Genomic DNA, 24,157 nt, shown 5'->3' with positions numbered 1-24,157 from the left:
GACTTGTCTAGTCATACAGCTAGGATGTCTCTGGGGCTACATTTGCACTCAGGACCTCCCACCTCTGGGCCTGGCTCTTAATCCACTGAGCCACTTAGCTGCACCCTCAACATCTGTTCATTTTCAGAATAGAAGACCTCAACCAAAACTTACCTGTCTCCCTCCCAAATGTGCTGAAACCTATTTCCTCCTTCTCCCAACTGGGAAAGCCCCTAAACTTTCCATCAATTAGAAATTAGATTACTTAATTTTGAATCCGGGATTGTATACCGGTTAATCATTTTGTTATAGTTAACTGATCTTTTGGACATATTTGATTAATTGTTTTAGGGGTATAATAATTTGCTAGACTTTGTACTTGGGTCTTTGGATTAACTACAGTCTAGCAACCATTATTTTTTAAATGCCTAACCAATAAATTACTTATAATCAAGTTGTTCCTGTTATTATTAACTTTCCTGTTACAGACCTTAGACATCATTTAACTTCATCCCTTTGCTACACAGATGAGAAAAATGAGGTAAAGAAACTGCCTGTGGTCATTCAGGGAATAAGTAGCAAAAAAGCTATTATTTGGAACTGGTGAAGGGAACGGGTTTCATGGAGTCCAGAGGAAGAGTAGGTAGAATTCAAAAGATGGCATTCAGACTGGGAGGAATGGGAAGCTCTCAAGAATGAAATTGTGAACATACAAATTGAAACAATTGTGATGAAGATGGAAAAAGGGAAATCGTCTAAAAGACGAATTGGTACGAGCATTCTAGGAACCCATCAACAACATTCCGTTCCACTTTTTAATACATCTATAGAAAATGAAAGAATTAATAAAAAAGCAAAGAATTACAGAAATTGCATTATGAGTGCTAACATTCTGAATGAAGTAAGGCCGCTAAGGAAAGCTAAGGACAACAAAAGGTTTTCTGTTTGGGGATTCTATTGGCTATATTGTAGGAGTCTTGAAAGGGCTAAGGCTATTGCTAGAGAGGATGGTACAGAGATAATTGAGAGGCAACCTGAATAGAGTACTGGGCTTGGAGTCAGAAAGACCAGGAGGTAAATTCTGCCTCAAGCAGTTACTAGCAATGTGACCTTGGGCAAGTCCCTTTATCTCCAAATCTGTTTTCAGCATCCAAAAAATGGTGGTGATAACACATACCTCAAGCAACGATTGTGAGAAATCAAATGAGATAATGTGCTTAAAATTCTTTAAAAATCTGAAGCACAACATAAATGCCAGCCATCATGGATATCATCACTAGCATAACCTTCATTATCATTATGCCTGAAGAAAGCCAAGCTGCTCAATTCTAATATTGTTGCCATTGCCTATTCCAAGAAAATTGAGGTCTAGGCTGGAAAGGATAGAACAAAAGGATCCACTGGGGAATCTGAGAAAGAAATGACAATAGTAAGAGAGCACTTAGTGAATCTATGGCAGGTGAGCTAAATCCATAGGTTCTAAAAGAATGAGTGGGATGTCACCAGTGAGTGGTATTTGGAGAATGGGAGAGGCACAGTAAGAGTCCAGAAGTTGACTGCTCTAATTAAAAAAAAAAAAAAGGAAGTGAATTAAATCTGCAAACTATAGACTGGTGAGCATGGCTTTTATTTCTCACAAAATTTAGCAATATATTATTAAAGGGATGGTTAATGAATTTCTAGAAAAGGACATGGTGACCAGGAAGAGTTAGCATGCCTTCATCAATACCAGGTCCTGCCAGCCAATCCTAACTTCCTAATTTCCTTTATTAAGGATAGATAACTTGAGGAAAGGGAATGCTGTTAATAGGTTTTGACTAGACAAACAAAGCTATTCATAAAATCCCTGATAGTATTCTAGTGAGGGAAAATGAGAGATCTTGCCTGAGCCAAAGGACCATAATGACCAACAAATAGATGTTTAATGGTTCATCATCGATTTAGAAAGTGGATCCCAAGGATTTTCATGTGACCCCTTTATGTTCAATATTTTTATCAATAACTTGGTTAAAAGCATGGATGACATACTCAACAAATTTGTTGGAACAGAGACTCAAAGCTGGAAAGGTTAGCTAACAGACTAGATGATGTGGTTTTCAACCCTGTTGTGATCCTTGATCCTTAACACTTCATCCTCATTCACCTCCTATTCAATCTCCACATCATTTTGCATCCCTTCTATACTCACATGGATACCACTGGCATTCAGTCCATCATCACCTGCCCAGAATATTGCAATAGCCACCTAATCTCTGCCTCAAGTCTCTCCTCACCTCAATCCACCTTCCACATGGCTAGTGAAGTGATATTCTGAAAGTACAGGTCTAACCATATCATTCTCTTTTTTTTCTTGACCATATTATTTTTTATTCAAACCCCAATGGACTTTAGTATCAAATATAAACTCCCATGTTTGCCTATTATTTTCTTTAACAACTTAGACCCATTCTAGACATAGATTACTCCCGTTTTTACAATTTTGGATCAAGTAAGACTGTCCTTGCTGCTGTTCCTCATATATCACAAACCTTTCCACTGAGTATCTTCCATGCCTGGAATTCATTTCCTCCTTCCTCACCTCTGTCTCTTAGAGTTCCTTGTTTCATCCAAACTCAGTTCGACTGACAGCTTCTATAGACAGCCTTCCTGATGCCTCATTTGCTGTCTTCCCTCCAAAAAATTACTGTATGTTTATGTTGTATGTATATTTCATTTTAATGGGTTCCTATCTTCTTGATCTAATATAAGTTCCATTAGGGCAGAAACTGTTCCTTTATTTTTTAACTTTGAATCCCTAGTGTTTCTGGTATACAATAAACACATTATAAATGATTGTTCATTGATTTGCTAAGCACCAGAGATATAAAAACAAAATGAGAGTCTGTACCCTAAAACAGTTTGTTAGAATCTAGTGGGATCAGTAATACAATTAGAAAAATGGGGAGCAAGTGAGTCAAATCCCCAAAAACTTTCTCTTATGAGCCCCCAACAACATATTTACTCTTAATAATCAGCAAAAGGACATGATACATAGCAAAGGAATTTAATGGAATGTAAAAGTAAGAAAAGTAGCAAGGGTTTGCATCAACAAGACATTTTACCCATGAACCTATACTGCACTTTATCAGACATATGCATACCACTGGGTGAAAAGAATGGACAATAGAAAATACATATAGAGAGGCACGCACAAAGGAAACACCTGTGAACAAGCCACACAAATGGAAGTGTAATTTGTGCCTTTATCACTACAGAGCTACAGGAGATGAATTTAGCTCTCATCATTCCACTTTTCTCTTACCACATTCAAGCATTTGGCTGCTTGAAATGGATAAGGGGAGAGGAAGATTTTAAAGCAATTTCCTCACCACAGTGTCACAGCTTCCTTTTAGTTTAAGGAAGTGAAGTCCTTGGAATATTTGGCAAACTAGGTAATATATATAGGCTTAAAACTAAGAACTAAAATAAGTTTCTGACTATAAGCAAGGGGCAGTTAGATTAAGATTCAGAGAAGAGAATGGTCAAAAAGATTTCAGAAAAATATTAAACAAAAAAATTCTAGGAGTCAAATATCAAACCTGATCTTAGTATGGCCTCTGTAACACTTTCTTGAAGACTTGCTGAGAAAACTGGCTAAAGAAAGTTGTAGCCCTCTTCTGAGGGAAGCTTTGTCTTTAAGTAGATGGGGGATCAAATTGTATGTAGCCTTGAAGATAACACTTCATCTGAAGACTGTAACTGAGATACAATAAAAGGTGGAGAGGATAGACTGAAAGAGCTCTCATCTACCTTTACAGAAATTGAGGAGATGGAAGAGGTAGACCTAATAGGCTTTCTAGTCATAGCACTCTCCCATGGATGACTGATTTCAGTTCACTGAAAGGGAATTATTTAGCAGAGCTATAGCACTCCCTGCAAAGGAGAGGCTTAGTAACCACAGCATCCCTAATGGATGTTGGACAGGAAATTAAATTACTCTGAATATATCCAAATAGCTAAATATCAGCTGAAAAAGAGATATGGGGAGCAACAGAGATGCCCAGGAGGGAGCTACCAAAACATAACACCTAAAAGATGACTGCCCTGGGGGAAAAGATCCTGTAAAGAACAGATTGACAGTATCAGCAGAAGACACTAATAGCTTTGTCATGTTGGAGGAATGAGTTGCCCCTCCATGCATGTGCCCAAATTACACATGGTTCCCACATGTGTATGACCCTATGCATGTCCACTCTTTCCATTGAGTATAGGCATACTTTGAGAAAATAAGCTTAAGATTTATGGGGGGGGGGTGTTCTGATAAGTTACTACTATGTTATTTCAGTAAATGTCTTTGTTATAAACTAAGTGTGATCACTGGCTGGCTAGGAAAAATAAACCCATAATATGGAGTTTCTTGAATTATGATCTGTAGAGGATTCTAACCTATAACTACTTAGAATCTGGGGTAGCTAAATGGGACCCTGATTGAGGAGCACCCTTTTACTATATATTTATGCATTCTTCACCTACCATGTGCAAGGAAATATGTGAGGTGCTGAGAAGAGGAAAAGATAATTAAGACATAATCCTTCTCATGGGGATAATAAGACTTCTACTATCAATATCAAAGGTGTGTTGTGAGTACAAAAGAAGTGAGTACAAAAGAAGTTGTGAGTACAAAATTGATGTGAAAATTTTTTTGGCATTTGAAAATAAAAAATAAAAAAAATTAAATAGAATATATCTATCAGTCAAAAAAGTTTACTTGAATTCAATTGAACACATATTTTTTAGAACTGACCTCATAATCCATCTCCACTGTAATATATCATAGACTTTCAAGAAAAATAAAGAAAAACTCTGATTTGATGAAATTTGAAGAACTGGATAAGGGATTAGCAAATGTGCCATGCAAAGGAAAACTCATGTCAGTCATGTCCAAAAAGCTGATATGCAGCATCAAGCTAGATAGAGTTAGCAAGATAGAGTTAGCTTCTAGGGAGCTGTAATTTTGGGGAATCAGCTGTCACAGAAGAAACTAAAAGCAAGAATATTAGAGGACAGACCATTTGGAAGCAAGAACATGCAAAACAGCAACAAACTGACAATTGAGGCTGAAAGCACCCCAGCAGAAGGGGGAGCAGAGTTTAGAGTACCTTCAAGAAAATGTGGAATCAATCTAATAATGTAGACCCCAAAGCAGGAAGTAGGATGGAAAATTATCAGGACAAACCAAAAGGTCATGGTTGCCCAAGATAAGCCATCCCTAATGGACAGCAATGTGATAGCACAATGACAGTCTTGCTATGCTCAGCATATGCACCAATGGTGGACCTTTTAAATAGAGTTTGATTCTGCCATGCAGGCAGATTTCTGAAAGGGGACATGCTGCTCTTTTTTTTTTTAATTTTAAACATTATTTTATTTGGTCATTTCCAAACATTATTCACTGGAAACAAAGATCATTTTCTTTTCCTCCCTGCCCCCCCTCCTACCACCTTTCCCTCTCCCATAGCCGACAAAGGATTCCACTGGTTATCACATGTATTCTTGACTCGAACCCATTTCCCTGCTGTTGGTATTTGCATTAGAGTGTTCATTTAGTCTCTCCTCAGTCATATCCCCTCAACCCCTGTAGACAAGCAGTTGCTTTTCCTCGTTTTTACTCCCACAGTTTATCCTCTGCTTGTGGATAGTGTTTTTTTAGATCCCTGCAGATTGTTCAGGGACATTGCATTGTCCCTAATGGAGAAGTTCATCACCTTCGATTGTACCACAGTGTATCAGTCTCTGTGTACAATGTTTTCCTGGTTCTGCTCCTTTCGCTCTGCATCAATTCCTGGAGGTTGTTCCAGTCTCCATGGAATCCCTCCAGTTCATTATTCCTTTGAGCATAATAGTATTCCATCACCAACATATACCACAATTTGTTCAGCCATTCCCCAATTGATGGGCATCCCCTCGTTTTCCAATTTTTGGCCACCACAAAGAGTGCAACATGCTGCTCTTCTGGAATGCCTATATCTCTTCTTGAAATGATTCAGCCATTCCAGAGAAAGACTATACCAATGGCCATTATTCCAGCTAATTCCTGGTAACTGAATTTTCTCCTTAGGGAAGGCATCATGAAAAAAAAAAAGAGCAAATGTTCCTGCTAAACAGCTACATTATCTCACATAAATCAAGGGCCACGTTTCATGAAATATAAAATGAAGAGGAAAAAAAGGTGGGTGAGCCAATCTCTAAGGTATATTCTATGGTACCCTAAAATGTTAATAGCATCAATCAAGTTATATCTCTCATTCCTACCATCCCTGCCCATATGGACTTTCACCCTTCGTTCCCTACCTTTCCTGCTGTGTTAGCTAATATAGCCTTGATTACTTTTACACTTAGGCAAATGCACTAATGGAGAGCTGCTAATGCTAAGTAAACACTTAATTATGCATTTCATTTTTTCCACTGATGAATAAATAATTGAAATCAAGTCGTCTATACCTCTCAAACCTGCCTGTTTTCCTGATTAAGAAGGCTTCCTCTCTTAATTAGCTGTCATTTCATAATATAGACTTAATCTCAAGGGGAAAAAAAGTGGAGTGGAAAGCTATGAAGGACTGGGGAGCAGAGGAAAAAGTTCTGTCATTATTTCAGTCCCACATCCAGTTTCCCAGATTCTGGTTTGCAGGTAGCTTCAGAACTGAATAGAACACAGTGGCTGGCAATCACAAAATGTCAGTTATTTCAGTCTTAAGTAGTTAAGGCTGTCATAATATCTGTGTTGAAGAACAGAAAACATGGAATAAATAGATCTTCACTAAGAGTCAAGATCTCTAAGTTCTAGTTCTGGCCTTACCTTGCTTGTATTTATCAGACCTGTCTCTTCCCCTCTCTGGACTTTAATCTCAGTTATAAGATGATAGATGATTAAGATGATGTCTTACAAAAGGTGCTGATTTTGGAGACAGAGAGTCTGAGTTCAAGTCCAGACTCCATTTATATTTATGATCTTTGAAACCTGTCAGCCACAGTTTCTTCATATATAAAAGAAAGAAGGCACTTTCCAGGTTGTCAGATGGCCAAAAATGAAAATGGTAAATGTTGGAAGGGCTGTGTGAAAACTGGCTCAGCAATGCCGGTTAGTGAAGTTGTTATAAAATGGCTAAATCATCTTGTGATGCAATTTGTAATTAAGCAAGAATAAGTTACTAAGGTCTATAATCTTTTTGACCTGGTCTAATACCATGTCTAAGGAGATACCCTGTGAGGGCAAAGAAAGAAAAAATATTTATAGAAACATTTATTTTTGTAGTAGCAAAGAAATGAAGGAAAAGCAGTGCCCATTGATTAAAGGATTCCTGAACAAATTGTGACATATGAATGTAATAGAATATTTTAATGTCATAAGAAATTGGACATATGAAGATTTCAGAGGAACTTGAGGAGACATGTATGAAATGGTGCAGAATAGAGTTAGCAGAGACAAGAAAACGAGCCCATGAACATAATAATATAAAGAAAACCAACATTGGAGGACTTAAGAATTCTGACCAATGTATTTTCCAGAAGTGACTCCCAAACTGAGTATGAAGCAAGCCACCTGACACCTGGCAGAAAGGTAGCAAATGACAGGCATGTAATGAAGCCTGTATACATTTTCAGAAATAGCCAATATGTTCATTTGTTTTGTTTGAAAAAAAAAAAGAGGGTATGAAGTGAACGATCTCTAAAATGTTGGATCTTACTATGTTGTACTTCTTCCTTTAGTTAAGGTGGGATTAGGAAGGATGTGGTTACTAAAAAAGTAAAAGAACCCCAGTCACTTGGCACTGACATTTAGATCAAAACACAACTGGCCATAGATGTTTGAGCTTCCGTGCCTCTAAGATACTGTATGCAATTGGCTTTTTCCCTGAAATGAGTATTCCATCTCTAGGTGGCACAGTGGACAGAGAACTGCATGTGGTTTGAATCTAACCTCAGACACATACTAGTTGTGTGATCCTGAGCAAGTCACTCAACTCTGCCTCAGTTTCCTATGTGTAAAATAGGGATACTAATAGTACCTATCTCACAGAGTTATGAAAATCAGATATTTGTGAAGTTTTGTAAATATCAAAGTTATAGAAATGCTATCTATTCATATTATTATATTTATATATTACATACTGATGATTATTTTATTTTGATAATTATTTTATCATTATGGCTAAAAATTATCATTATCTTTGTACTTTTGCACAAACTATCTTCCATGCTTGTTGCATATTCACTCCTTACCTATTTTTATTTTAAAGTCTTACCTTCCATCTTAGAATCAATACCATGTACTAGTTCCAAAGCAAAAGAATGGTATGGGTTAGGTAATGGTGGTTAAGTGACTTGCTCAGGGTCACACAGCTAGGAAGTGTCTCGGGCCAGATTTGAACTCAGGAACTTCCATCTCTGGACTTGGCCTTAAATCTACTGAGCCACCTGCCTGTCTACCCACTTAAAAATTCTAGTTCCATTCAAGGATCGACTCAAGTGCCAGCTATTTTAGGGAGCCCACCCTGCTAGCCAGATCCCCCCAGCTGTTAGCCTTCTCTCCTCCCTTCCCCAAATTACCATGTAATAATAGCTATTTAAGTGAAGTATCTCCCAAGTAGAACATAAACTCCATAAGAGCAGGGGACAGGGTTCATCCCAGGTCTTCTGATCACAAGACCGGTGTTCTTGTTTCCCTCTCCATCATTTTCCAACCTTTTATTGATTTTTCCTTGTTAATTAACAAACACTTATTAACTGTATGTCAGATATTGTGCTAGGAATTGAATATACAAAGAGAGGCAAAATAATTGTCCCTATCCTGAACGTGCTTACATTCAAATGCAGGAGAAGATAGCACAGAGATAGCTACAAGTGTACAAGATAGATGCGGCATGAAAGGGAGATGATCTCATAAGGAAGGAAGAAGGGCTGACTGCAAGAAGAAGGTGGGATGTGAACTGAGTCCTGTAGAAATCCCAGAAAGTCAAAAAGTGGAGGTGAGGAGAGAGAGAGAGTATCCCCAAATACCGGGCACAGCAAAGACCAAGGAAAAGAGCTGGGAGAAACAGAAAGCAGGCTTCTCTAGTTGAATTGTAGAGTATGGAGATAGGAAGGGGGCAGGGGGTTTTACATACCAAAACAGAGAATTTTATATTTGATCCTGAAGGTAATAGGGAGCCAGAGAGAAATAAGGTCAGACCTTTGTTTTAGGAAAATCATTCTGGCTAAGTGAAGGATGATGGAAGCGGGAAGAGACTGGAGGCACAGAAACCAAAAGGATGGCTTTTGTGTAAGAGAAGCAGTGTGGTAGAAAGCAAGTTTCCCTCTGAACCAACCTGCTTACACGATTATGGGAACATCACAACACTTCTCTGGCATTTAATTTTTTTTTTCTTTTTTGGATTGGAATATTCCAGGATAAAAAAGGAGGGTGCCAGAGAAAGACTGCTTGCCCATGCTCTTCTCTGGACCCTTAACCCTTAATTATGACTTTTGATGATCTGAGTCCATCTTCTGAAAGGTTCAGACAACTGGGGTCCCATCCTAGTGGGTCCCTGGAAACCTTGGTGGAGCAAGGAGGTGGTATACGCCTGGGTATGGATGGTAAGTCAGTCGATTAGTATGTATTAATCACATACTGTTATTTATCTGTCATTATCCCTGAATTGTAACAGAACAGGACACCTTATCGAAGCAACGTGTCTAGCAGATGAGGGCAGCAGGTAGATGGTACAATGGATAGAATTCCAGGTCTAGAGTCAGGAAGACCTTAGTTCAAATTTAGCCTCAGAAACTTCCTGGCTGTACAACCCTGGGAAAGATATTTATCCGTTTGCTTCAGTTCATCACCTATAAAACGAGCTAAACAAGGAAATAGCAAATCACTCAGGGATCTTTGCAAAGAAAACCCCAAATGATGTCACAAAGAGTCAGACACAACTGAAATAACTGAACAACAACAATCTAGCAGCACAGTAACCATCAGGTTAGGGTTCATGAGCTACAAATCTGAATGGTAGAATGCCTGAAACAACACTTCAACACCAAGAAGAAAAAGGAGACAAATGGTCTCAGAGCTATACAAGGTTGGTGGTTTTCCAAATATTTTCCATCGTCATCCATCCATCCATCCATCCATTGTTGTTGTCCCAGGCTAAGACCCAGTTCCAATCTGGTGCCTTGTACTGGCCTGAAGAAGCCCCGAGTCACTTTAATCAGGAAGCAAAAATCCCATGTTAAAAAATAGGCATTATCAGATTTCCTTAGTTAGAGATAATCAGAAGCTCCAGGATGTTATAAGACTCCTAATAGAGATTTTAATAATAATATCTCACATTTATATGGCATTTTATGGTCACCAAGATAGCTGGGAAAATGGGATTAACCACATGTGAAATGATAATTAACAATGAAAGGAAATAAAGGACACCCTCCTTATTTCTCAGGGGCTCTGTTTTAAAGAAACCCCAACAACAGAGAAATTGGCTATTGTTCCCAGTACAAATGCTTTGGATAGTAGTGTTTCTTTGCAACATTCTGCACTTTTTAATATTCCTTTAATTCTACTGAGTAGATTATCAGATGCAAGATCTTCAAAGGGCCTTAGATCACATCTAGTCCAACTCCTTCATTTTACAGAAGAAACTGAGGGCCATGGAAATGAAGTAGATCTTCCCCTAATCATAGAGGCAACCTAGGATAATGGATATAGAACTGGCCTAGAGGTCAGAAATACCTGGGTTAAAGTCCCACCTTTTACACAATCTGGCTGAGAGAAACAGAGCAAACACTCCTGTCAATCTCTAAGATACAAGTTGCAGAGAAGGTGCCAACCCACTTTGGGAAATGAAGTTTCCTCCCTCATCAGTTCTCTATACTAAAGAAATAATAGACCTACTGCTATTCCTTAGCTAGTTAGTAGAATAGCCAAGAATAAAACTCTTGTTTCTTAGATCATATTAAGAAATTTATTTTTCTTGCCCCAAAATTCTCTTCTATTAGGCAGAAAAATACACAAGAAAGAATGAAATGGAGGGTGGAAGAATGGAAAGGAAGAGAATTGTACTTGTAATCCCAACATCAGGATGCAATCACAGCTGCTCCACTTAATAGTGTTGGGACCTTGGGCAAGTCCCCAGCTGATCTGACTCTCTTAGTTTTTTGAGTGCTATGAATACTTGCATTATATACTTCACTTTGGTTTCTTATGAGGATCTAAGGAAGTAAGGTATGTAAAGAAAATGCAAACGTGCAAAAAGCATCATCTCTGATGTTATCAGTCCCTCTCCAAAACCACCATCATAGAGACATCTTCCCAGCATCAAAAATGAAGTTATTTAGAGTTAGACATGCTCATCTCCCAAAAATACTCTTGGAAAAAAGAGTTACCTGACAGCCATGGGAAAGGTCCCAGGAAACCACATCAGTCCTTTTCAACTTCATTTGCCTTAACCATTAAAATCTAATTACATGAGCTTTTGGTTCCTGTTTGGAAACTCAAAGGTCCTTGTTTTCTTATCATTTGGATCTCATCTGCCTTCTAGACTATCTAGCCCAGCGGTTTCAAACTTTTACTGGAGAAACTCCCAGTCATACTTGAACCAGATTAAATATAATTGGAAAATGTTTAATAAGACAAAAAAATATATACTACATTATAGATAATGTTAATTTGTGGTTTTCGAAAGTCAATAGGCTGTCAGAATGGATTGTCCCTATTTGAGTTTCACACTACTGGTCTAGGTCAATGATTCTTAAAGTATAGTCTGGGGAACCCCTAGGTCAGAGATCTTTCCTGGGAGTCAGTGAGGTCAAAACTATTTTCAGAATAATCTAAGACATTTTAGCATCGAATATGCTAAATATTAACAGCTACAACCCACATAAACAAAAGCTCTTTGGGATTCCTTCAGTGCAAAGGGGTCCTGAAACCAAAAACATTTGAGAACCAGGGCTCTTGGCAGTTAAATAACTACTTCTTTGGAAAGAAAGGCAGATAGGAACTCTGAATTCTATAAACCAAAGGGATCAAAGAAAGAGGAAAAGGACTCATATAATATGAAAATATTTGTAGCAGCTCTTATTGAAGTAACAAGTGAAAACTAAGAATAGGGACATCTGGGCAGCACAGTGGATAAAGAGCCAAATCTGGAGAGGAGAGGTCCTGGGTTCAAATCAGACCTCAACCACTTCCTCACTGTGTGACCCTAGGCAAATCACTTAACCTCTGCATGCTTCAATTTCCTCCATTATAAATTATGGATAATAATTGTACCTATCTCCCAGGGCTCTTGTGAGGATCAAAATGCCTGGCACATAGTGAGCACTCCATAAATGCTAGATGCTATTGCTATTTCTGGAGGAAACAGAACTCTCTGACTCCTAATCCAGTGTTCTTTCTATTATACTATAATGCCTTTTAAAATTCCATTATGCTGTGTCAAGATAGAGGTCATTGCAAAAAGATAGATTTTTAGGCAAAATGAAATTGGCAGATTGCCCTCAAAATTCTGGGTTACAAAATTCTATCTTTTTTGAGTGATTCCAGGAATTACTTATGTTTAGTGCCTCTCTTTTCCCTCTTAGGACCTACAACCCAGGGCCAAAGCTCTGGATTCCCAAGGACCTCTATGATTTATGTTTGCTCCCATGTAGAAGTATCTCTGGGAAAATTAGCATCAATCTCATTTTAGCTTCACATCAGGTATTTAAATGACCTCCTGCAAACAACAAATGCTACTATGGCATGTGAATTCAAAACATATATATATATACACACACAAAAAAAGAGCTTGTTCTCAAGTCAGGTTACAAAACAAAGAGTCATTCTGAACTTTATTGCCTCTGAATGGTTTAGTCTAAGTCTCTGCAAAAAACTCCTGGTGCTAAGCTAATAGCCTAATGTAGTGCCCACAGCAGGTATGAGCTGCCCTGTTCCCTTCTCCCCCTGGGGTCTAATGCCCCTTTTGTCTCTCATCCTATATTTAGGATCTGGTCACCTATATTCCAATTCTCAACTGTATCGCCTATTTGTCAACCCCATCCCCACCCCCAGGGTTACCTTGTGTCTAGAATTTTCTTCTCATATTTCAGGTATTTCTTCCACAAGTCCCAACACCTACTCACATTCTTCATCACTCCATCTCTCAAAAGTTATCTTTGTGTTTTCTCTTCTAGAAATCAATATACCTTTTCTCTTAATTGCCCATGCATCTCTGGTCCATCATGGCATTAGGGGAAATTCAGTACTTTCCTAGTAGCACTTTCATGGTCTTGTTTTCCCACTGTGTCCCATGTAAAAAGAAGGGACAAAAGGAAGAGGAAGAAATGGGCTAATTGCCCACTTGCCAGACATGCTTATTATTGTGGAAATTCACATCAGTATAGGAAAAGAGCATTTTACCCATCACCCTCCACATCACAACCCTGAAAGGTGCGAGGTAAACATATTTCTATATTATAGAAAAAGAAACTAGGACTAAGAGAAATTCAATAACCTGACAGTAGAAAAAGTATTAGCTTTGAATACCATTAAACAATATAAAGAGTAGGGTCATAAAGTCAAAGGACTTGGGTTCCAATCCCACCTCTGATGCTTATTAACTGTATGACAAGACAAAAATATTTAACCTCATCTGTTCAAAGAGGGGATTGGGCTAGAAAAGCTCTGAGATCCTTCCTACCTCTAAATCTATGATCATGGTCTAAATCTCTATCTCTAAATCATGGTCAGACAACTAGCAAATATCAGAATCTCAAATTCAGGTTTCCTGACACTAAATCCAAAGCTCTTTCTAGCATGTTTTTTTTTTTCTCTCATTAATTAAGGCATACAAAAGCTCAACACAAAGTCATAACCCACCCACCCTCCCCCCAAAAAAGTCATAGGCATCATTCACTTCTTTCTGCATTATTGGCATTTCTGTTAAGTATAAAACAGCATTAAAGTAAAAATGAGATTTTATCTTTAATGATTATGCTTCCATTTCTAGGCTACGGATAAATCTTCAAAGTACTGTTTTCCATTATCTCATCTGATCCTCACAGAACTATTGCTAGTTAAAGAGAGTAAATTTTTTTTCCATGTTACATTGGGGGAAACAAAGATTCAGAGATAACCTGAGGTCCCAGTTGAATGCTCTTTGCAAAATACACTGATGTTTTACTCTTTAAAAAAAGCAAGGGAAAAAATAAAAACAAATAAAAAAGCAAGAGGTGTGTGTGTGTGTGTGTGTGTGTCTCCCAACGTGTATTTTACCAATCTCATTTATTCAGTGTTATCTTCGTTGTCAGTGTTCCTTTTCTCTTTATTGTTACCCTTAAAGGTAACATCTACCTTTCACTTTAAAGAAAGTACAGTCTCACACTCCCATCCACCTACAGAAGACAAAAAAGTATGATCTCTTTCCCAACCTCTAAACACAGCCCTCAGGGCTGCCTTTTGTGTTTACCATTCAAAGTCTGCCTTGGATGTCGGAGGTTGGGAAGCTGGCAGAGAAAGAAGGAAGAGAGGATGTCAGGGGCAAAGAAATGGCAGATTATTACCCTGAGAGATTTTGTATTGTAAGCTCCGTCTCAAACTAGAAGGACCTCATAGAATCATTTCATTACACTCCCTCATTTTGCAGATGAGAAAACTGAGGTTTAGGTAAATGAAGTGACCTTTGCAAGGTCACACAAAAAGTGTGTGTGTAGTGATCTGGGCAAATGGTAGCATTCCTGAGCTAATAAAATTTCCTTTGTTTGTAAAAAGAGTTGGATTAAGTGATTCTTTAAGGTCCAATTCTTCCAAATCTAACAGTCCAGGATTCTGTAAAATGACTTGCCTAAAACTATGAGATTAGTCAGTGTCAGAACTGTTATTAGGGCTCGATGCTTCTGATTCGTACTACAAGATGCTGCAACAACTGTTTTTCGAAAAGAATCATCAGCAGAATCACCTGCCCACCTCTGCTTGCTACAGAGAAATTGATCACACTGAGGAGTCCATTTAATCCTCCCTGGACAGCTTTTTAGAAGAGATTTGGGCCATCCAAATCATCACACACACCTTTAAAGTCCCTCAAACTTGAAGAAGGCCAACAGGATTGATATTAATTAAATGTGTTTAATGTTTGCTGGAGCTGGCATATTAGTTTTAGTTCAAATTTATGACAAAGGAGACTTGTCTTTTTCGCTGCTAGGTGCATACTTTATAATGCATTGGGGCCCCTTATGTAATCAATATGTACAGTACATTTATGATCATTTTTTAAAGAATTTTATAAAGGAGACAGTATAGTGGAATGAGAATGGAACTGGGCGTCAGGAGACCTGGGTTCTAGTCCCAGTTGCACCATTTAGTAGCTCTGTGACCTTGTAAAATTATTTCCCCTTTTTAGACCTTAATTCCCTGCACTCCCAACCACAGAGGTTGAACTAGACAGTCTCTCAGGTCCCTTCCAGGTCTAACATTTGATGACTGACATAATAATTTTACCATTATAATAGATTATAGAAGTTAATAGTTTCTTTTATATCATATTGTCGCCCATATCTATGATTTATTTGATGTCAAGTCATTGGTCAGGAATGCAATGCTCAATTATAAAATTGTTGCAAAATTGTTCCATTGGGAGAATGAGATCTGCTTTACAACAATCTGTTTTACAGTGCAGTTTCAAGAGATGGAAGAAAATTGGGACTGCCCATGCATGGCACACAGTTCAGAGTCATATTAAACAAGGGTATGTGTGGGAAAGAAGGCAGATGGGTTGGAGAGGGTTCAGGCACCTGAGGCCAATATTCAAAACCACAGAGCTTAAGCCACTGTTGGCCACCAAGATTGGGTAGGACCTTAGAATCTTGGGCCATTAGAAGTCAAAGGTACAATGGAAAGGAAGTTTTAAGGATCTGAACCAAAGTTTCTTCAGCTAAACTGAGATTTCCCCAAAGGGCATGGTGTCTTTCTCTCAGGATCAATAACTGCCTTAATGATTCAGTGGATAAACGAGACAAATTGTGTTTCAAATGGCTTTATACATCACCCCTTTTTCTCCTTTCTTCTCCTTTTCCATTGGGTACCCTAATCCTTTATCCCACCCTCTAGCCCAATTCCTAGTACATAGCAGGTACTTAATAAAGGTTTGTCAATAGTGAGGCAGTCAAGTTCCATCAATGCTGTGTTTCAAGGTCCCAGAATGGCTGATTAGCATTGACCTTATGAGAGTGCCCAGCCTTTTGTTCCATTTCAAACCTTATAGTGCAGGCCACTACATAAAACTTTCCATGGGATAAACACAGCATAGGGGGCACAAGCACAGATATAGAGATAGTAAGGAAAACCATCCAGGTAGGGATGCAGGCTTTGACACAATGAGTTCTCCCTTGACACTCTTGCACCTCCCCTTCCTCCTGTCAATGCCCTCAGTTCTACAGAAAGGTGTGTTGGCCAATTTGGGATTGGTCTAATACTAATGCATCCCAATGGTCTTAGTATTTCCCTACTTTTTTAAGCTGCCCCCTGGCAGCCTGAAATTGAGGAACTGGGGTCCTCCATCAGATAATTAGCTTCAGACTTCCTTTGCCAACAGCACACCTGCCCTGCTTCCTTGATTGTGGCAATATATTCCCCAATCATATATCATTCTCTAACTCTAATGACCCCTCTTTCCATCCTCCCTCACTCCAAATTGAGCCATTATGTGTCTCACTTGGTAAAGACCAGCTCTCAGCTAGCAGTTGCTTTGGAAAAGACTTGGTCAATTAGTTCAAATTGCAGTGTTTATGGTTGGTAGAAGATTAATGTATTCCCCCTCCTGTGGGGATTTATATTTTAGCAGAGGACAATGCCTTAACCCAAAGAGATGAATGATTGCTGTAATTTTATCCATTTATTAAATGATAAATTCAACACTAACCGATCCAGTGGAGGAGATCTAGAAGGGCAAGGGGAGGTCAAGAGGACTTCTTCCTGACTTCAAATTTGACACTTAGTAGGTGCCTACCTACTCAGCCTAAGTGTAATGCTGGTCTTGCTCTCCCATCTAGATGACCATAACAGGACAAATGATTTTCTTACAGCAGTTGTTTCCACAGGGCTTGGCAAGTGGCTCTGCATGACAGATCCCTTTCATTTGAGGCTGCTGCAGCTTTAAACAAATTACCTGATTTTAAAATATTACCAGAGAGCTGGTGATTAGCCCAGAGCCTCAGGACATTATTTTTCTCCTTTGGAATCAGGTGTGGCCTAATTTTTTTTAATGTTGCTCTTTGAAAGGCATTTTAGCTGGTTATAATAAATAAGCTTTTTGGTTTAGGGAGGGGGAAAATGAATCTTTTTCAGTTGGGAATAAAATTCTTTGACAAGGAAAAATAAAATAGTATTTTACATGTGATTAATCATTTTAAAGAGAAGAAACAAATCTCCATCTTCCATGGCCTGTACTTTGTTCACACACACATACAGGCCCATCTTCTGCTCATGACCTGCCTATGACTTAATAACTCCTCCTATGTAGGTACTATATATCTTACCTCCCTTCCTATACCCCTTAATAAGACCCTCCTTTGGGGTGGCTAGATATCACAATGGTTAGAGAGCCAGATTTGGAATTGGGAGAACCTGAATTCAAATCTGACCTCAGATACTTCCTATTTCTGTACCTTGGGCAAGTCACTTAACCCCAATTGCTTAGCATTTGCCAATCTTCTGTCTTGGAATTGATACTAAGACAGAGGTAAATATTTTTTAAAAAGGATTTCTCTCTCAATCTCTAATCCACACCAGTCTATGCCTACAATTTCCTGGAGACCTGGCTCAAAATAAAGGTGCCTCTAATTATCCTGCCAAAATTTAACTCTGCTCTCCATCTCATAGCAAACGTGACTTCAGTGAATACTGCTTCCTGACTTTTTCTACTTCAGGATAAACTATCTGCAGCTGGTAATTTTTCTGGAAACATAAAGCTCATTACAGTGAGAAAGGGTGTCAAAATAATTTACTCAATCCTCCCTTTTTTTTACTGATGAAAAACTGAAATGGAGAAGACAAGTTGCTTGCCTATTGTTATATAGTGAATTGGTGCTAGAGCAGGGACCAGAAGCCTCTTCTGATGCCCAGTGGAGCCCTCTTTGGTGTACACTAGAGATGTGTCTGAAGTGTCCCATAAACCCAGCCAAGTAGCTGTCCACAATCCAAAGAACATGGAACCAATAACTAGCTGGTAGTATGGGGCCACCTTTCAGAGAAGACATGCGGGCTGTTTAGAATCACAATTATGAGAAAACCGCTCACATCAACCTTTAGCCATAATCCTGGTCCTCACTTGGGGTCTCTGGACAACAGAGGGGGGTCAGTTTTCCCATCATACAGAACTAGGTTCCAACAATATTCCTTCTTTAGAGTGTGTGCAGAAAAGAGAAAAACTTGACCGAGGGTTGCCCCAGGGTACTTAACAAACATATCCTCAGCATTCCATTTACATTGCTGTTTGCTCCCCCAAAGGACAATCAGAGTGCACTGGGGGAAAGTGATATCAGCTCCCTGGAGACACAGGCCAACAACTGCTCAAACCACTGACCCCTTCCTTAGTAACAGTCAAGATAAAAAACATTCCTTGCTATCCATATCTAGAAAAAGAAATGTGGGGAGTAGAAATCCAGAGGAAAACATGGGATTTATCACTTGTTTATATATGGGTCTAGGATTTGGGGTTTGGGTTTTAACAGATTACTCTGTTACAAAAATGAGTGATATGGAAATGGGTTTTGAGTTAATACACATATAACCCAGTGGAACTGTTTGTCAACTCTGGGAGTGGGGAGGAAAGAGAGGAGGGAGACCACATGAATCATGTAACCGTGGGAAAACATTAAAAATAAAAAAAGATAAAAAGCATTCCTGAGAACTCCTATCAGCCTATTACTCTCTTACACTTATCTTTACTTAGCACACCTCCTTACCTTACATTACTTACTGTACTATTACTATATTCTCTTACAATAAAGCTCATTCTTGAAATGGAGTCAGTTTGAGCCATCAATCAATTCTTTGGATGAGACCCAATCAGCATTCGCCCAATGAAGAGGGCAGAGTAATATATTAGGAAGAGTCTAGGATTTGGGGCCATGTGCTAGCGGGTGACAACAGGGACGTCTTTTCTTTGAGACTTCGTTTCATCATCCATTAAAAAAAAATAGGGGCAATACTTGGACTACTCTAATGAGAACTATTATGAAGGTCTACGTTTCCCAGAATACTTGAGCGCTGTGCTTCTTTGGAGAAGTCTCCAGGACTGCTCTGCCAGTGAGACTATATAATTAGGAGTCAGCATGATTGCATTATGAGAACTCCATGGCTTGAGAAAGAGAAAGAACTGCAGTGCGTTCCAAAGAGAGGGACATGATCTCTCTGAGAATGTAGTGTCTTCTAAGGACTTCTCCCTATAAAACAAAAGGATCCAAATAATCAAGAACTCTGGGTTCTTGTTCCAGATTTGCTACTGACAAGCTATTTGAACTTGGGCAAATTTATTCTTTCTGAGCCTCAGTTTCTTCATCTATAAAATTTGTGGTTCTAATTAAAATCCCTTTTTTAATTTCCCTCATTATGATTTCCTACCCCTCTACCATTCAGTACTTTTCTTACTCCTGTTCTGATTTAGCTTTCCTCCTTTCCCAATCTTTACCCTATAATAAACCAGTTAGGTTCCACACTATTCTTTTGAGTCTCTTGCCCCCTTGTCCTATTAATACTCATCTCTGGACAAATCTCAACCTTGGATTATTCCAGCATCCACCTTCTCCTTTCTTACTCTGTTGTTGTTCAGTCATGTCCAACTCTCTGTGACCCCATTATCCATAGCTATCCATGGTATTTTCTCAGCAAGAAGACTAGAATGATTTACTATCTCATTCTTCTTTTGTCAGGCAATCAGAGGTTAAGTGACTTGCCTAGCATTACACAGCTAGGAAACATCTGAATCCAGATCTGAACTCAGATCTTCCTAACTCCTTGTCCAGCACTCCCTCCACTGAGCTTTCTAGCTGCCTCCCAGACGTACAGAGATTAAATGACATTGTCTAAGGTCACACAGCTGGAAAGTGTCTGAGGCTGGATTTGAACTCAGGTCTTTCTTCCTGACTCTAGGCCTGGTGCTCTTAACCACTGAGTCATAGCAACCTCTTACTCAAATATTGCTAAATGGTGCTAGGACTGCTCAGTGAATAGAGACAGGAGATCATGAGTTCTAATCTAGTCTCAGAGCCTGGGAAAGACACTTAACCCCCAATGCCTAGCCCTTACCACTCTTCTGCCTTGGAACCAATACACAGTATTGATTCTAAGACAGAAGATAAGGGTTTTACATATATAAAACCATTATATATATGTGTGTGTGTGAGTGTTTATATATATATATATATATATATATATATAAACAAGTTGCCCATATACACTAAAAACTAAAGCCATCTGACCTCATGGCAATAAGGCATATTTTTTACTCCTTTCCAATTAATTCCCTAACCCACTTTCCCTAAAACTGCTCCTGAATCCTTCTCTTCTCTCCTTAAGCCTCTCACACCCTCTTAGTGAAATACCTCAACCACTCCTGCACTGGGAAAACTATTTGTTATAAAGTTCATTTCCCCTTCTTTTTATCTCAGAGCAGTTGACATCATCCTTCACCCTCTCCTTCTTTGTTCCATATGATGAGCAAATGGACCTTCTTACCATCATTTCTACATGATCCTGTCCAATGATCCCTTGATCTTATTCTCTCTTCTCTTCAACAAATTCCCTATCCTCCTCTTTAATCGTCAGTCTCTCCTTGTGTGGTGATTTCTTCAATGTTACCTTCAAAAATACCCAAGTCTCACACTTAATGCCTTATAAAGTAAGTGATTAGGCCCTATAATTCCCTCAGGTTATCATCCTATACTCTTTTGTTGTCTCCATTTCCTCTCCTCTCCCTCTCCTCAATCCTTTGCAATCCAGCCTTAGACCTTCTAGATCATTCATCTGAAATTACCCTCTTCAAAATAACTCTCTCTTCTCTGGGTTTTCCAAATATTCATCATGTGATCATCTTCTTATCCAACTAATGGTTCCTTTGCTGATTCATCATTCAAGTCACGTCCTCGAACTCTGAGTACGCCCCAAGACTCTGCCCTGGGCCCTTTCCTAGTCTCTCTCTCTCTACCCTCTCAGAGAAATCATCAGCTCCCATATCCACCCCGTAGTCTGTCACCTGAGCTGCAGTAATTCACCACCATCCACCCATTAAACAATTCAAGCCTGGGTTTCCAGTAGGCATCTTAAACTCAAAAGAGCCCAAACAAAATTCATTCTTTTTCTCCCTTCCAAAATCCTCTCCTCTATTGAATTTGCCTATCTCCATTGAGGGGATTGCTATTTTTTGAATTTCTCAGGTTCATAATCTCAGCAGTAGCCTCAATTCGTCAGCCTCATTCACCCCTCAAATCCAATCTCTTGTCATAGATTACCATTTCTACTGCGACACTATCTCTCACATCTGATCCTTTCTCTCCACTGGCTACTACCTTAGGTCAGGACCTGGACTATTGCAATGAACTGCTAATTGGTCTCTCTGCTTCAAGCCTTTTCCAGCTCTATTCCATCCTCCACACTGCTGCCAAAATGCCTGTTCTCAAGTGCAAACCTGGCTATATCATTCCATTACCCAATAAACTCAAGGGTTTCCCTATTTCTTCTAAATATATAATATAAAGCCAAACAGGAATATGTATATTCCTATTTGACTTTTTTTTCAACCCTTATCTTCCATCTTAGAATCAACACTGTGAAATTACTTCCAAAGTGGAAGAGAGGTAAGGGCTATGCAATGGGGGTTTAGTGACTTGTCCAGGGTCACACAGCTAGGAAATGTCTGAGGCCAGATTTATTGTTTAGCTTTTAAAATCCTTCACAATCTTATCTCAAAGTATATTTCCAGGCTCTCTATTCATTACCCCCACTCCAAAATTCTGTGGTTCAAACAAAATGGCCTTTTGTCTGTATGTCATTTCTAAAATTCCCAACTCCTATCCCCATGCCATTATACTAGCAATCTCCCATACCAGAAATGAACTCCCTCATCACTTCTACCACACGGGATCCCTTTTTACCCTTCAAGATTTAGTTCAGCACAACTTTCCATAAGGAGCCTTTTCTGAATCCATCAACTTCAAAGACCTTTTTCTCTCAAATTAACACATAGCTGCTCACCTTGTTTTCAACATTGTCTGCAAAAATTCATCTTATTGCAAGATCAAATCAGCTCTGAAACTCGTACTTCTTTAGCACACTGCCATTTCATCCCTCTAATCACAGAGGATGAGATATGAGCACTGAAAGCTCTTCCCAGATCCTTCATTTTAATGAAGGACAGTAGGGGAGCTACCTCATCAAGCCTTCCACCCCTTTGCTGAGCACCCTTCCTCTTCCCCTCGCCCTTCCAGCTTCTTTTTATGTGCCATCTTTCCCCATTAGATTGTAAGCTTCTCAAGATTAGGGACTGTCTTTTCCTTTTGTATCTCCGGCAGCTTAAGATGGTGACTGAAGTGATAGGTGATTCATTATTACTTATTGATTGACTTTCCTTCCTCACCTCTGCCTCATAGAATCCCTTTCTTCCTTCAAGAAGCAGCTGAAGTTGGACAGAAAAGTCTGAAGAGTCTAATACCTTGTCTGTAAGAAAAGTTGTTCAAGTATTGGCCTCATTTGACGAATGAGGAATTTGAGTCTCAAGAAAAGAAAGTGACTTGTCCAAAGTCAATTGGACCTAAATTTCTTTTTTTTTTTTTAAGCCCTTACCTTCCATTTTGGAGTCAATACTGTGTATTGGCTCCTAGGCAGAAGAGTGGTAAGGGCTAGGCAATGGGGGTTAAGTGACTTGCCCAGGGTCACACAGCTGGGAAGTGTCTGAGGCCACATTTGAACCTGGGACCTCCCATCTCTAGGCCTGGCTCTCAATCCACTGAGCTACCCAGCTGCCCCCTGGACCTAAATTTCTACAAGCATCAGGTTATACTGCTGTGGAAATCTACTTTTTCCTAATACAACTGAATAGAAAATAAGGAAAATAGATCCACTCTAAATGAGTTAAGAACAAAAATGTTTTGCTATCAGTTGATTGTGTACATGGCAAATGTTTTGATGCCACAAGTTTTATTTTTAAGCAAAAATACTTAAGTTTCCTCATATGACCTCCTGAATGAAGCCTTCAGAACATGAGGCTGGCACTTGGAGAGTGAAAGGTGATTGGGGATTCTAAGCTAGATGTTTTGAGTTCAAGTACTCTACCCATCCTTGACAAAGCATAGAATTACATCTCTAACACAACACTCCTGGGGAACAGGTAGGCTGGATGTTCTTATTCTTATTTGACAGGATCAGAGATGACAATTAACTTGTTCAAGATCACAAAGCTAATAAGAGACAGAGCCAGAAAGCAATTCTAACTTTTCTGAGCCCGAGTCAAGGAGGAGGTGTGAACAGTGGAAAGAGAACTGGATTTGGAATCTGAGAACTTGGGTTCAAATCTACCCTTATGTGTTACTTACCTTCTCTAGTCCTCAGTTTCCTAATAAGTAAAATAAGGAGGTTGGGCTAGCTGGCTTCTGAGGTCCCTTTTCACACTACATCTACAATCTGGTTTTCATTTTGCCCCCGTGCCTCACAGATCTCTGGCTTTCAGATTTACTTCTTCAAGGGCCTTGGAGATAATGCACTGCACAAAAGTCATTTTAAAAAGAGGGGGAGGTTAGAATTAGATTATGGTAAGGGGACACATCAGCTCGATATGAGGAAGAGAAAGTGAACTAGATGCACATTAAATATTTAGCCACATTCGAGCAGCAGAGTCAGCGTCTGCCTGAGGCTCTAGCAGAGGTAGACGAAAGTATCCATCAGGTGAACAACTCAGAAGATGTCAATTGTTGAGTGGAAGTCATTCAACTTAGCAAGGCCATTTCACTTCTGGATGTTAGTCTAATGATAATAAATAATAATAGCCATCATTTCTATAGCATTTTAAGGTTGCAAAGTGCTGTATGGAGGTTTTATGTTTTCACATTTGGTCCTCACAATAATCCTGTGAGGTAAGTGTCATTATTATCCCCATTTTATAGATGAAGACTGAGAGATGAAGTATCCTGCACAGGGTGA

The 24,157-nt window shown here is 39.1% G+C and overlaps 1 long non-coding RNA gene across 1 annotated transcript; it reads left to right on the top strand.

The window, feature by feature from the left end:
* The first annotated feature begins 9,955 nt into the window (after nt 1–9,955).
* LOC130453675 (uncharacterized) lies at nt 9,956–11,483 on the top strand. Its single transcript, XR_008911158.1, has 2 exons — nt 9,956–10,073; nt 10,990–11,483. It is a non-coding gene; the product is annotated as an uncharacterized LOC130453675 (long non-coding RNA).
* Nucleotides 11,484–24,157: the final 12,674 nt, after the last annotated feature.

Source organism: Monodelphis domestica, chromosome 4, assembly GCF_027887165.1.
Source record: "Monodelphis domestica isolate mMonDom1 chromosome 4, mMonDom1.pri, whole genome shotgun sequence".
Classification (NCBI taxonomy): domain Eukaryota; kingdom Metazoa; phylum Chordata; class Mammalia; order Didelphimorphia; family Didelphidae; genus Monodelphis; species Monodelphis domestica.
This window is presented reverse-complemented; position numbering and strand designations above follow the sequence as displayed.